Source organism: Felis catus, chromosome C1, assembly GCF_018350175.1.
Source record: "Felis catus isolate Fca126 chromosome C1, F.catus_Fca126_mat1.0, whole genome shotgun sequence".
In the NCBI taxonomy this organism is placed as follows: Eukaryota; Metazoa; Chordata; class Mammalia; order Carnivora; family Felidae; genus Felis; species Felis catus.
In genome coordinates, this window is record NC_058375.1 from 88,562,769 (window position 1) to 88,575,540 (window position 12,772).

The 12,772-nt window shown below is 36.5% G+C and overlaps 1 protein-coding gene across 5 annotated transcripts in view; it reads left to right on the forward strand.

Moving 5' to 3' along the window:
* Positions 1–12,772, forward strand: part of AMY2B (amylase alpha 2B) — a 198,112-nt gene that overhangs the window by 87,829 nt on the left and 97,511 nt on the right. For 4 of the 5 annotated variants that reach the window (XR_006584601.1, XR_006584604.1, XR_006584602.1 and 1 more), the window contains one exon: positions 9,404–10,271. The exons of the other annotated variant lie outside the window; for it this stretch is intronic. The gene's annotated coding sequence lies outside the window, so the exon portion shown is untranslated. Of the gene's footprint in view, positions 1–9,403; positions 10,272–12,772 lie in introns of those variants that run through there. 5 annotated transcript variants of the gene reach the window in all.

The following is a 12,772-nucleotide window of genomic DNA, read 5'->3' on the forward strand; positions in this document are numbered from 1 at the left end:
TTACATTGAGGTCTTTCATCCACTTTGAGTTTATTTTTGTGTGAGAAAGTGGTCCAGGTTCATGCTTCTGCATGTCGCTGTCCAGTTTTCCCAGCACCACTTGCTGAAGAGACTGTCTTTATTCCATTGGATATTCTTTCCTGCTTTGTCAAAGATTAGCTGCCCATACATTTGTGGGTCCATTTCTGGGTTCTCTATTCTGTTCCACTGATCTGAGTGTCTGTTCTTGTGCCAGAACCATACTGTCTTGATGATTACAGCTTTGTAGTATAGATTGAAGTCTGGGATTGTGATGCCTCCTGCTTTGGCTTTCTTTTTCAAGATTGCTTTGGCTATTCAGGGTCTTTTCTGGTTCCATACAAATTTTGGGATTATTTGTTCTAGCTATCTGAAGAATGCTGGTGTTACTTTGATAGGGATTGCATTGAATATGTAGATTGCTTTGGGTAGTATTGACATTTTAACAATATTTGTTCTTCCTCTCCAGGAGCATGGAATCTTTTTCCATTTCTTTGTGTCTTCTTCATTTCCTTTCATAAGCTTTCTATAAATTTCAGTGTGTTGATTTTTCACCTCTTTGGTTAGATTTATTCCTAGGTATTTTATGGTTTTGGTACAACTGTAAATGAGATTGATTCCTTGATTTTTCTTTCTGTTGCTTCATTGTTGGTGTATAAAAATGCAACCAATTTCTGTGCATTGATTTTATATCCTGCAACTTTGCTGAATTCATGAATCAATTCTAGCAGTTTTTTGGTGGAATCTTTTGGGTTTTCCATATAGAGTATCATGCCATCTGTGAAGAGTTAAAGTTTGAACACCTCCTGGCTGATTTGGATGCCTTTTATGTCTTTGTGTTGCCTGATTGCAGAGGCTAAGACTTCCAATACTATGTTGAATAACAGTGGCAAGAGTGGACTTCCTTGTCTTGTTCCTGACCAGGTATAAATCCCACTTGGTCGTGGTGAATAATTTTTTTAATGTATTGTTGGAGCCGGTTGGCTAATATCTTGTTGAGGATTTTTGCATCCATGTTCATCAGGGAAATTGGTCTATAGTTCTCCTTTTTTGTGGGGTCTCTGTCTGGTTTTGGAATCAGGGTAATGCTGGCTTCATAGAAAGAGTTTGGAAGTTTTCCTTTTGTTTCTAATTTTTGGAACAGCTTCAAGAGAATAGGTGTTAACTCTTCCTTAAATGTTTGGTAGAATTCCTCTGGAAAGCCATCTGGCCCTGGACTCTTGTTTTTAGGCAGATTTTTGATTACTAATTTGATTTCCTTACTGGTTATGGGTCTGTTCAAATATTCCATTTCTTCCTGTTTGAGTTTTGGTAGTGTATATGCTTCTAGGAATTTGTCCATTTCTTCCAGAATATGGACATTTCTTCCCATTTTATCGGCATATAATTGCTCATAATAGTCTCTTATTATTGTTTTTTTATTTCTGTTGTGTTGGTTGTGATTTCTCCTCTTTCATTCTTGATTTTACTAATTTGGGTCCTTTCGTTTCTCTTCTTTTTTTTTCTTCTTTTTTTTTTTTTCAACGTTTATTTATTTTTGGGACAGAGAGAGACAGAGCATGAACGGGGGATGGGCAGAGAGAGAGGGAGACACAGAATCGGAAACAGGCTCCAGGCTCTGAGCCATCAGCCCAGAGCCTGACGCGGGGCTCGAACTCACGGACCGCGAGATCGTGACCTGGCTGAAGTCGGACGCTTAACCAACTTCGCCACCCAGGCGCCCCATCGTTTCTCTTCTTGATCAAACTGGCAAATTAGTTAATTCTTTCAAGGAACCAACTTATGGTTTCATTGATCTGTTCTACTGTTTTGTTGTTGTTGTTGTTGTTGTTGTTGTTGTTGTTGTTTTAATAGCATTAATTTCTGCCCTAATCTTTGTTATTTCCTGTCTTCTGCTGGTTTGGGGTTTTATTTGCAGTGCTTTTTCCAGCTCCTTAAGGTGTAAGGTTAGGTAGTGTATCTGAGATCCTTCTTCCTTCTTTAGGAAGGCCTGGATTGCTATATACTTTCCTCTTATGACCACCTTTGCTGCATCCCAGAGGTTTGGGGTTGTGGTACTATCATTTTCATTGACTTCCATATACTTTTTGATTTCTTCTTTAACTGCTTGGTTAGCCCATTCATTCTTTAGTAGGATGTTCTTCAGTCTCTACGTATTTGTTACTTTTCCAAATTTTTTCTTGTGGTTGATTTCGAGTTTCATAGCATTGTGGTCTGAAAATATGCATGGTATGATCTTAATCTTTTTGTACTTACTTAGGGCTGATTTGTGTCCCAGTATATGGTCTATTTTGGAGAATGTTCCATGTGCACTGGAGAAGAATGTACATTCTGCTGCTTTAGGATGAAATGTTCTCAATATATCTGTTAAGTCCATCTGGTCCAATGTGTCATTCAAAGCCATTGTTTCCTTATTGATTTTTTGATTAGATGATCTGTCCATTGCTGTGAGTGTGGAGTTGAAGTCTTCTACAATTATGGTATTACTAGCGATGAGTTTCTTTATGTTTGTGATTAATTGATTTATATATTTGGGTGCTGCCACATTTGGCGTATAAATGTTTACAATTGTTAGGGTTTCTTGGTGGATAGATCCCTTGATTATGATATAATGCCCTTCTGTATCTCTTGATACAGTCTTTCTTTTAAAGTCTAGATTGTCTGACATAAGTATGTCTACTCCAGCTTTCTTTAGTTGACCATTAGCATGATAGATGGTTCTCCATCCCCTTATTTTCAATCTGTAGGTGTCTTCAGGTCTAAAGTGGGTCTCTTGTAAACAGCATATAGATGGGTCTTGTTTTATTATCCATTCTGTTACCCTGTGTTGATTGGAGCATTGAGTCCATTGACGTTTAGAATGAGTACTGAAAGCAATAAATTTATTGCCATTATGATGCTTGTAGAGTTGGAGTTTCTGGTGGTGTTCTCTGGTCCTCTCTAATCTTTTGTTGCTTTTGGTACTTGTTTATTTATATATATATTTTTTCATCTTTTCTCCCCTCAGAGAGTCCCCTTAAGATTTCTTGCAGGTCTGGCTTAGTGGTCACAAACTCTTTTAATTTTTGTGTGTCTGGGAAACTTTTAGTCTCTCCTTCTATTTTGAATGACAGCCTTGCTGGATAAAGAATTCTTGGCTGCATATTTTTCTGATTCAGCACACTGAATATATCCTGCCACTCCTTTCTGGCCTGTCAAGTTTCTGTGGATAGGTCTGCTGCAAACCTGATCTGTCTTCCCTTGTAGGTTAGGGACTTTTTTTCCCTTGCTGTTTTCATGACTCTCTTCTTGCCTGAGTATTTTGTGAATTGGACTATGATAAGCTTTGTTGATGGTTGATTTTTGTTGAATCTAATGGGAGTCCTCTGTGCTTCCTGGATTTTGATGTCTGTGTCTTTTCCCAGGTTAGGAAACTTTTCTGCCATGATTTGCTCACATAACCCTTCTACCCCTATTTCTCTCTCTTCCTCCTCTGGGACCCCTATGATTCTGATGTCTTTCCTTTTTAATGAGTCACTGATTTCTCTAATTCTTAAATAGTGCCCTTTTGCCTTAATCTCCCTCTTTTTTTCTGCTTCATTATTCTCTATAAGTTTGTCCTCTATGTCACTGATTCTCTGTTCTACCTCGTCCATCCTTGCCGCCACTGCATCCATCTGTGATTGCAGCTCAGTTATTGCATTTTTAATTTCATTCTGGATATTTATTTACTTCTTTTATCTCTGCAGAAAGGGATTCTAATCTATTTTCGACTCCAGCTAGTATTCTTATTATCGTGATTCTAAATTCTGGTTCAGACATCTTGCTTGTGTCTGTGTTAGTTAAATCCCTAGGTGTCGTTTCTTTGTGCTCTTTCTTTTGGGGTGAATTCCTTCATCTTGTCATTTTGAAGGGAGAAAAGGAATTAATGAGGTGGAAAAAATTGAAATGAAAAAAATTAAAATAAAAAAATATTAAAATTAAAAATTAAAAACACACGCACAAAAATTGAATAGATGATGCTAGATCCTAGGTGTGTTTTGGTCTGGGTGTAGAGAGTGGTTTGACAGATTAGAGAAAAAAAAAAGGGGGGGAGAGAAACGAAAAAAGAAATTGTTTGAGGATTTGAAAAAATGAATATGCTAAAGTAGCCTAAAATATACAAAAGTAGAGAATATAGTAGAAAAATTATAGAAAAATATTTTTAATAAAAACTAAAAAGAAATATGATTTTTTTCATTTTCTGTATTTAAGAAAAAAGAAACAAAAAAGAGAAAAAGATTAAAAAAAAGAAAAGACAAAAAAAGAAATCGTTTGAAAATTTGAAAAAGTGAATACACTGTAGTAGACGGAAATAAAATGATGGGAGTAAGATAGAATTTGAAAAATATTACATAATAGCAAAACATATAGTAATAAAAATTAAAAAAATTAAAAGAAATTGAAAGTAAAAATGAAGTTTTTATCTTTCCACATTCAAGAAAAAAAAGAAATGAAAAAGAAAAAAAGAAAGAATAAAAAGGAAATTGTTTGAAAATTTGAAAATGTGAGTACACTGAAATAGACTAAAATAAAATGATGTAAGTAAAGTAGAATTTGAAAAAATTTACACAAAAGTAAAAAATATAGTTATAAAAATTAAAGGCAGATATTTTTAATAACAATTGAAAATAAAAATTAATTTTTTCTTGCTATATTCAGGAAAAAGAAAGTATTGTAAAAGAGAAGAAGGAAAAAGAGACAGAAAAATAATTGAACAGATGAACCTGGTAACAGATTGAAGTAGGACTGAAATTGCCTCATTTTCCCCTAGGGGTCAGTCCATGTAGCTCTTTATAGTCCATAAATTAAGTCAACGGTGAGGTTTGTGTTCTTGAAGAGCAAAGTTGGTCCAGTTGGGCAGGGCTTGGTGTAACAGCTCCACTCTGCAGTAGATGGTGCTGCTAGCCTACTGGGGTGGATTGTTGGGGTGCTTGTCAGTGCGCATGCACATGCGTGCGAGTGGTGAAAATGGCCCCACCCAGCCACAGTCTTCTCCTGGATCAGCAATCACACACCAGTCCTCTGTCTTCAGCTCTTGTCCACTCCCCGCTTTTCCACTCTCCGTGACCAGGCCCCAGGCAGTACCTCTCTCCCAAGTTTTGTCTCAGATGTGGCTGTTTTCCCCAGCCCCTTTCTTCTGAAGGACTGCGGCCTTGACCCGCTCCGCCCCTCTGCAGGAGGGTCTCACTGAGTAATGGCTGAATGAGCAATGGCCAAATGTTGGCTGCACCCAGGAACACCCGCTGGACCCTGCTGTTGCTGGTGCCCTGAGACTGTGGCCAGGTGCCAGCCCACCCCCAAAAAAGATCGCAAGACAGTGTAGCCTCAGTGTTTCAGGGACCATGGAAAATCACAACACACATCTGGCAGCAGGCTTCATGCTCAACAACCTTGCCCCAGCACCAGCAAATGTGGCTGCCTTCCAGGGTCTGCTGGGACAGGTGGCTTCAATAGTCTCTACCAAATGTCCTTCCAGCAGTGGAACCGCTTTTCCTCGTGTGGCCTGAGAACCTCCTGGACCCCACTGTGTTCCTGGGGATTCACTTTTCCCACCAGAGCTCCGCCAGGTATCGAGCTGCAGAGTTGCAGCCTTTGTGCTCTCCTTGTTTACAGTCTTAATGGAATTTAAACCCTCTCCTTTCTCCTTTCTCCCTTTTTAGTTTAGTTCCTGTGGCTCTTTCCAATTTTCCACTTTCTCTCCAGCTGCTTTTGGGAAAGGGTGCTTTTCCTGTATGCTCCCCCCCCCCCCAGTCTCCATCCTCTCTCTGCCTGCAAAAGGGGTTCCCTACCTTTGGGGGCTTCTTGCTCCCCAAGTTCAGCTCTTTGTGTCGTGTACCTGCTGAATTCTGTGGTTCAGGTTCTGCAGATTGTTGTGTTAATCTTCCAATCAATTGTCTAGGTGTGTAGGATGGTTTAGTGTTGGTCTGACTGTATTTCATGGACGCCACACACATAAAAAGCTTCCACGCTGTTCCGCCATCTTGGCTCCTCCTTGAGCTCCTCTTATTTGAGCTGACTGAGAACAATCAAAAAGGAAAACTTTTCTTTTAGAAAGCAGACCTCTCTTTCTTTTCTAGGCTCAAGGGAAAAGCATTTTAAAAGAGCTTTTTCCACCTTTGCAAATGATCAGAGAAGAGAGCTAATGGCATTGCAGGAGCTTAATCAAAGTAAATCACTAGCTCTAATATTTTTCAGAGTGTTTGTATACCATTCTATGCTTCTTGTCCATTCAAAACATCTTCTCTCCACACTTTCCCAAAGTTTACCCTGGGTACAACTTAAGTGTTTAAATTTTCTTTTTTAATGTTTTTATTTATTTTTGAGAGAGATAGATAGAGAGAGAAAGCATGAGTGGGGGAGGGGAAGAGAGAGAGGGAGACACAGAATCCCAAGAAGTCTCCAGGTTCTGAGCTGTCAGCACAGAGCCTGACACAGGGTTGAACCCAGGGATTGTGAGATCATGACCCGAGCCAAAGTTGGATGCTTAACTGACTGAGCCACCCAGGCTCAGTTTATAGAGGCCTATAAACTGAAAAGTTAAATTACCAGCCCTTTACACACAGTTCATACCGTGGTAAGATAGAAAGAAGATAATCACGCTAGATACTCCCACTCAGAGAGGAGGAGAGGAAGAAGAGACTCACAGAAATTCTGAAATACATTCAGGCTCATGTCACCAGTTCCTATGCTCCAGGGTAGAGAACATTTCTTGATTTGAGAGTGGTTCCCCATGACCCTTGGCTCAGCTTGCTGGGGTCTTCTTTCTGCTTGCTTTTTTCAGTAAAAATATTTGCCTTGTAGCTGAGCAGCTTTATTAGCCTATTTCCTGCTGTAGAAAGCTGAAGGCCCAAAAAGTTTTGAACTGTCTCTTTTAGTCTAAGCTGACAGTAGTTTTAATATTCAAATTCCCTTTAAAATTTTGCAGACCTTCTACATATTAGATTATAGTCCATTCCATTAGACAAAAGCCATAGGGGCATATATTTTCAGGACAGATCCCTTTCTGTTTTGGAATATGTGACAATACCCTTAAAATCCTTAGGAGCCTAGCTAAGAGTGAGAAGAAACACCTTGAGTCTGTCTGTCTTTCTTTCTTTCTTTCTTTCTTTCTTTCTTTCTTTCTTTCTTTCTTTCTTTCTTATCTTTTTCACCTTGAATCTTTCTTATGTCCTAACAGACTTGCAATCATAGTTTTGATCTGATGTTTATGCTGAAGCCACATTTTACTGTCAGTGCCCTGGATTTTGTTTTCATCTGATACCTTTTCTTAATTTGATAACTTTTATGCCCTCGAGAAGCTGAGGATTGAAAACGAACTCATATTCTAGCTCAGCCAGTTTGGTTTGAAAATAATTTCATTAACTTTGCTTGAAAACTAAACAGTTCCTTATTTTATCCATCTTTTTTTTTTTTCTGCGAAGCCATATCTTAGGCAACTATAAGAAGCCAAATGGTACTTTCAGCATCCTGTCTGGAAATCTCCTTAGTGAGAATCACAGTCATTGGCACATGTTTTATCTTACAAGTTACCCAGGTCACACTTCTTATTAATTTTTGTCAATAAATCAGGTCCACTCTTGTCAAGTTTCCAATAGCAAGTTTCTCAGTAGTCTTCTAGCCAGACCTTTGTCTGCTGCTTAGCTCCAAAGCCAATGCCACATATTTTATGTTTTTATGATGACAGCACCCCGCTTTCATGTATTATCCTTTTCTGTTCAAGTTATGTAGTGCTGTGAAATAAACACCCTAAAAAACATTTGGCTTATAAGAGAAAGTATTATTTCTTATGATTCTGTGCGTTGACTGGGATCAGTTGGTTGGTTGTTGTGCTTCATGTGGTATAACTGATATCACTTAGGTGGTTATGTAAGTGGGAACTTGGCTAAGGCTAACACAACAAAACGGTCTTATCCTTCAAATTAGTCTAGTCCAGGAAGTGTTCCAAGAGAACAAGCTGCAATGTGCACAAGCTATTAAGAGATCTTCATTAAGCTCAAGGTGGAAGAGACTACAGAAGTGTATAAATACTGGGAGCTGTGGTTCACTGAGGGGGGATCAACACTATAATAGTCCATCACATGAGTGAATATATAGATTTAACTAGTTAATGAAATTCCTTGGAAAAGTGTATTTTTATTATTTCATTTTATTATATATCTATTCATATCAAGCTATATAAACTTGATAATGTAAGAATGTAAGATGTAAGAATGAAGAGGACAATATTAGCTTTAGTAATATCTATATAATTTTATAAACCTATATAATTAAAATTTTGACATGACTGCAAATTTTATAAAACTGAAAGATATCAAGGATTAAAATAATTCATAAAATACATAAATAATTATCAATATTATATACAATATTGTTATATATACCAAAAGGCCACCAGAGAGAGTTTTGAAGGAAAAGATCTAGTTCAAATACACTTACCTGGGTTGATGTCTTCAGTTTTAGAATTCATTGTTTTGAAAAGGAAACTTTTGTTATTCTTTTTTTTTTAAGTTTATTTATTTACCTTTGAGACAGAGACAGAGAGAGGGGGGAGCACACACACGCAGGGGAGGGGTAGAGAGAGAGGGAGTGAATCCCAAGTAGGCTTCACACTGTCAGTGCTGAGCCTGACACAAAGGCTCCATCTCATGAACTGTGAGATCATGACTTGAACCCAAATCAAGAGTCAGATGCTTAACCAACTGAGCCGCCCAGGTGGCTAGAAGCTTTTCTTATTCTCTCATAAGTTTTTGATCCAAAAAACTTATGGTCAAATTAATAATTGGAGTTAAAGTTTACTTTCTGGAGGTTTGGACTGATATATGTATATATCTATCTATGTACCTATCTATCTAGATACATACTATCTATGTATCTATCTATCTAGATACATATGTATCTAGATAGATAGATACATAGATAGATATATTTCTTTGAAAAACTATTAAACTAGTTATAAATAAGAGTTTCTTAGATACCTTAAGATTCTATATAAATAAAATTTCATAGCTTAGTGCTTCTCAACCTTTTTGTTTTTTGGTATCCATATGGTAGTGGAGGGTGCTCAAGAACCCAGAGCTTGTGCCTCCAATCTCCTAGATCCAGTGATCCCTGCCTCACACTCTTGTGTAGTTCTTACCCCTATTATACCAGCATTGTTCTGTATAAACAATAGAATACATCAGAAATGATGGAATATTACTTCTGAGATTATTTTCTAAAAGACATTATGACTTCCTTCTTGAGCATTCTCTCTCTCTCTCTCTCTCTCTCTCTCTCTCTCTCTCTCCCTCTCTCCCTCTCCCTCTCCCACAGTCACCCTCATTCTCACCCTCATACTCACTCTCTCTTTCTCACCACACTACAGGTCTATGTGGTAGGGAACTGAAGCCTCCTGTCAACATTTGTGTGAGTAAACTGGAAAGCGGATCCTTTATCCCTAAATGACTGCAATACTGGTCAACAGCTTGACTACAGCCTATGAGATGCCTGAGATAGAACTTTCCTGTTAAGCTTCATCAGAATCTTGACCCTCAGAAACTGTGTGAGGTAGTAAATGCTTGTCACTTTAAGTTTCAAGATTTAATTTGTTTTGTACCAATAGCGAACTAATATGTGGATAAAAATATCTTTGCCTTATATTTTATGAAAACAAATCATGTGAATTCTGTCTTTATGTAATATTCAGTTTTAATATAGCCTTATATTTTATGAAAACAAATCATGTGAATTCTGTCTTTATGTAATATTCAGTTTTAACATAAAATAATGCTTCAGATTACACTCTATAAGTTAGACTGATGTTTTAGGAAGATTGCCCTCTTTATCCTTTTTTTCCCCCTTGGGGGCCCTGGTCAAAACATCTGCTTTCAAACATCCTTATATTAAAAATTTCTAATATAACATGCAAAAAATACCCAAGATTATTTTTAATGAGAAATGTCTTGCCTACATGGAAAAAAACTAAAACTTTTTTTATGAAAAAGCAAAATGAAGATATGAAATAGGGAGATAAATCTTCCCAAATTTATTAATAAATCGGGAGTAATTCCAAAACAAAAAGAGGAGATAGCATAATATAATGCATAAGAATGCTTGCTCTAAAGTCAAATGGCCTGAGCAACCTACTGACTCTAACATTTACTGGCTCTGTGATAGAGAGCAAATTATTTAATTCTGTGTGCTTCAGTATAGTTACCACCATTGAGCAGAATAAACAAGACTATAAAAATGGAGAATGTCATCATTTTTATTGTGATGATTCTATCCTAAGAAATACTTTTACACTTATGCAAAGACATATGTATAGAAGTACTTACTATGCTGTTCATGGTAGCAAAAAATTCAAGACAATTTGAACTTCTATTATTAGGGCATTTGTTAAAGGGAGTCAAAAGTCACTCATACCATGATATACTATGCAGCTGTTACAAACAATGGGTTTTATAGTATGTATAGTGATATAAAAATTGCCCACTTTACATTATGTGAAAAAAAAAGCTAGATATATATCATTGTGCACACTATCATCCCATTTGTTATAATAATATCAAGAGAGATCTGTGTGTGTGTGTGTGTGTGTGTGTGTGTGTGTGGTGAGAAAGGCAAATCAATTTTTCTAGGAATAGACAAGATTTCATATACAATAGGTAACAGTGATTACCTTAGTGGTGTATGTTAGGGAAGTGGAAGTAGAGACTTTCACTTTCTGCTTTTTATCCATCAGGCTTTTCAAGTACAAGTGACAAAAAAATGAACAAATATTTGCTTATGCAATAAAGAAATTTATTAGCTCATTTTAACAGGAAACCTAGCAAGAAATGAGGCTTCTGGGTTGATTGACTCACTGGCTCAATTATGTTATTGAGGAACCACATGTTTTCCTGTTCTTCTGTCATCTACTATTCACATCATCCCTCATGACTGTAGAATGATTGCCAATAACAGAAGGACTCTACACTTTTTCAAGGATGGTAGAAATTCCATCTCACTGAAGAACAAGGATTCCAACAATCCTATTTTGTGTTCCAAAGCCAAAGTTTAATCACATAACGATTGCTCAGTGAATTACTGACAAGGCGGATGCTATTGCAGATGCTATTGCAGTTCAACCAATCAGGCTCACCCCTTAAGCTCAAGTCAGTTTCCTAAACTGCATTGGTGCTATTCAACCAACATGTCTACAATAATATTGCTAATTACTGCAATTTTTATACGATAAGATGAACTACTTTTTAAAGTATAAAAAATAATGCAAAACTTAGAGATAATTCTTGTATGTTTAACTTTCATCCAATAGTCTGCTAAAATTTTATTTAAATCCAGAAAATAGTTCTAAAATTTCTTTAGATGATTATAAAAGTGAATACAATGGGGAGGCAGAGATATTTATGACAGTTTATGGTGAAAGTGAAGATACTTTATCATTTGTATTGTATAAAGTAGTATTATTTTCATAGTTTATCTTTGCTTTAAAAAATAGTGAAAGGACACTAGTACACTATTACCTCTAAAAGTGTAAGTAAGGGACATTTTTAAAACTAGAAAAGAAAGAAATGTAAGGTAACAAGTTTTTTCTCAGCTATGTAAATCTAAAAGTTCAAAGAGGAGCAACAAAACAAACCCAAAAACAAAACAAAACAAAAAACAAAACAAAACAAAATAAAAAATCTTTGACTCAAAAAGAATTTTTAAAAAATTTTTTAATGTTTATTTATTTTTGAGAGACAGAATGTGAATGGGGCAGTGGCAGAGAGAGAGGGAGACACAGAATCCGAATCAGGCTCCAGGCTCCTAGCTGTCAGCACAGAGCCCAACGTGGGGCTTGAACCCATGAACTGTGAGATCATGACCTGAGTTGAAGTTGGACGCTTAACTGACTGAGCCACCCAGGTGCCCCGACTCAAAAAGAATTTAAAAAGTGATATAAATATTGAATGTTTGAATGCTAATTCAAAAAACCCCACTCTCAATGTAGCAAGACAACACTATTGTTCAGATCTTTTAATATCTAAGAGATATATCTAAGAGGTAATATTTTAGAGGTATCAAAGAGGCTGAGGAGATAATAAAATTCAAGGGTTGAGAAGGCCAAGATTATTCGTGAGATTTATTATATAGAATATAATGCTAAGCATTTGTTTGAAAATTCATTTGCTGCTTTCTGTGGTACAGTGGCTTTTAATTAATTACCTACCTGTTTTCTATATCTAAGCTATAGCTCTACTACAAAAGATCTACAGTTATGGTAAATTAAAACTGATTTCTCAGTTCTTTGGAGACTATGGAATGCCAATTAATAATTATTATGTGGAATATAAATGAAAGAAACATTTTTAAGTGATAGTCCCCCTTCCTAGTAAAACCAACAGCAACATATGTTACAAAAATTAAATGAATTTAATCAGGTTTATCTCCCCAAAATTGCCTCTGGTGAAAAATTAATTTTCCCATGATGAATATTTGCTTTGATTTTGTAACAAGAAATGAAAGAAAACAACAATACTGTCAAGTTCTCATTTCTAGTTCTGGTTTTGTCTGAGAATAGTTTAAACAGCATAATTTAAGAAAAGCTGCATTAATAAAATTCCAAATCATTCCTTAAGGCAGTTCTCAGTGAATGTGGCAGACACAGCCATCTGTTTGTAAATGTTTAGTGGACTCAATGCATAGAAATCCAATCAGAACGCCCAAGTATTTGTGGGTAAGAGTAGACTAAAATATTCTATATTTTCAT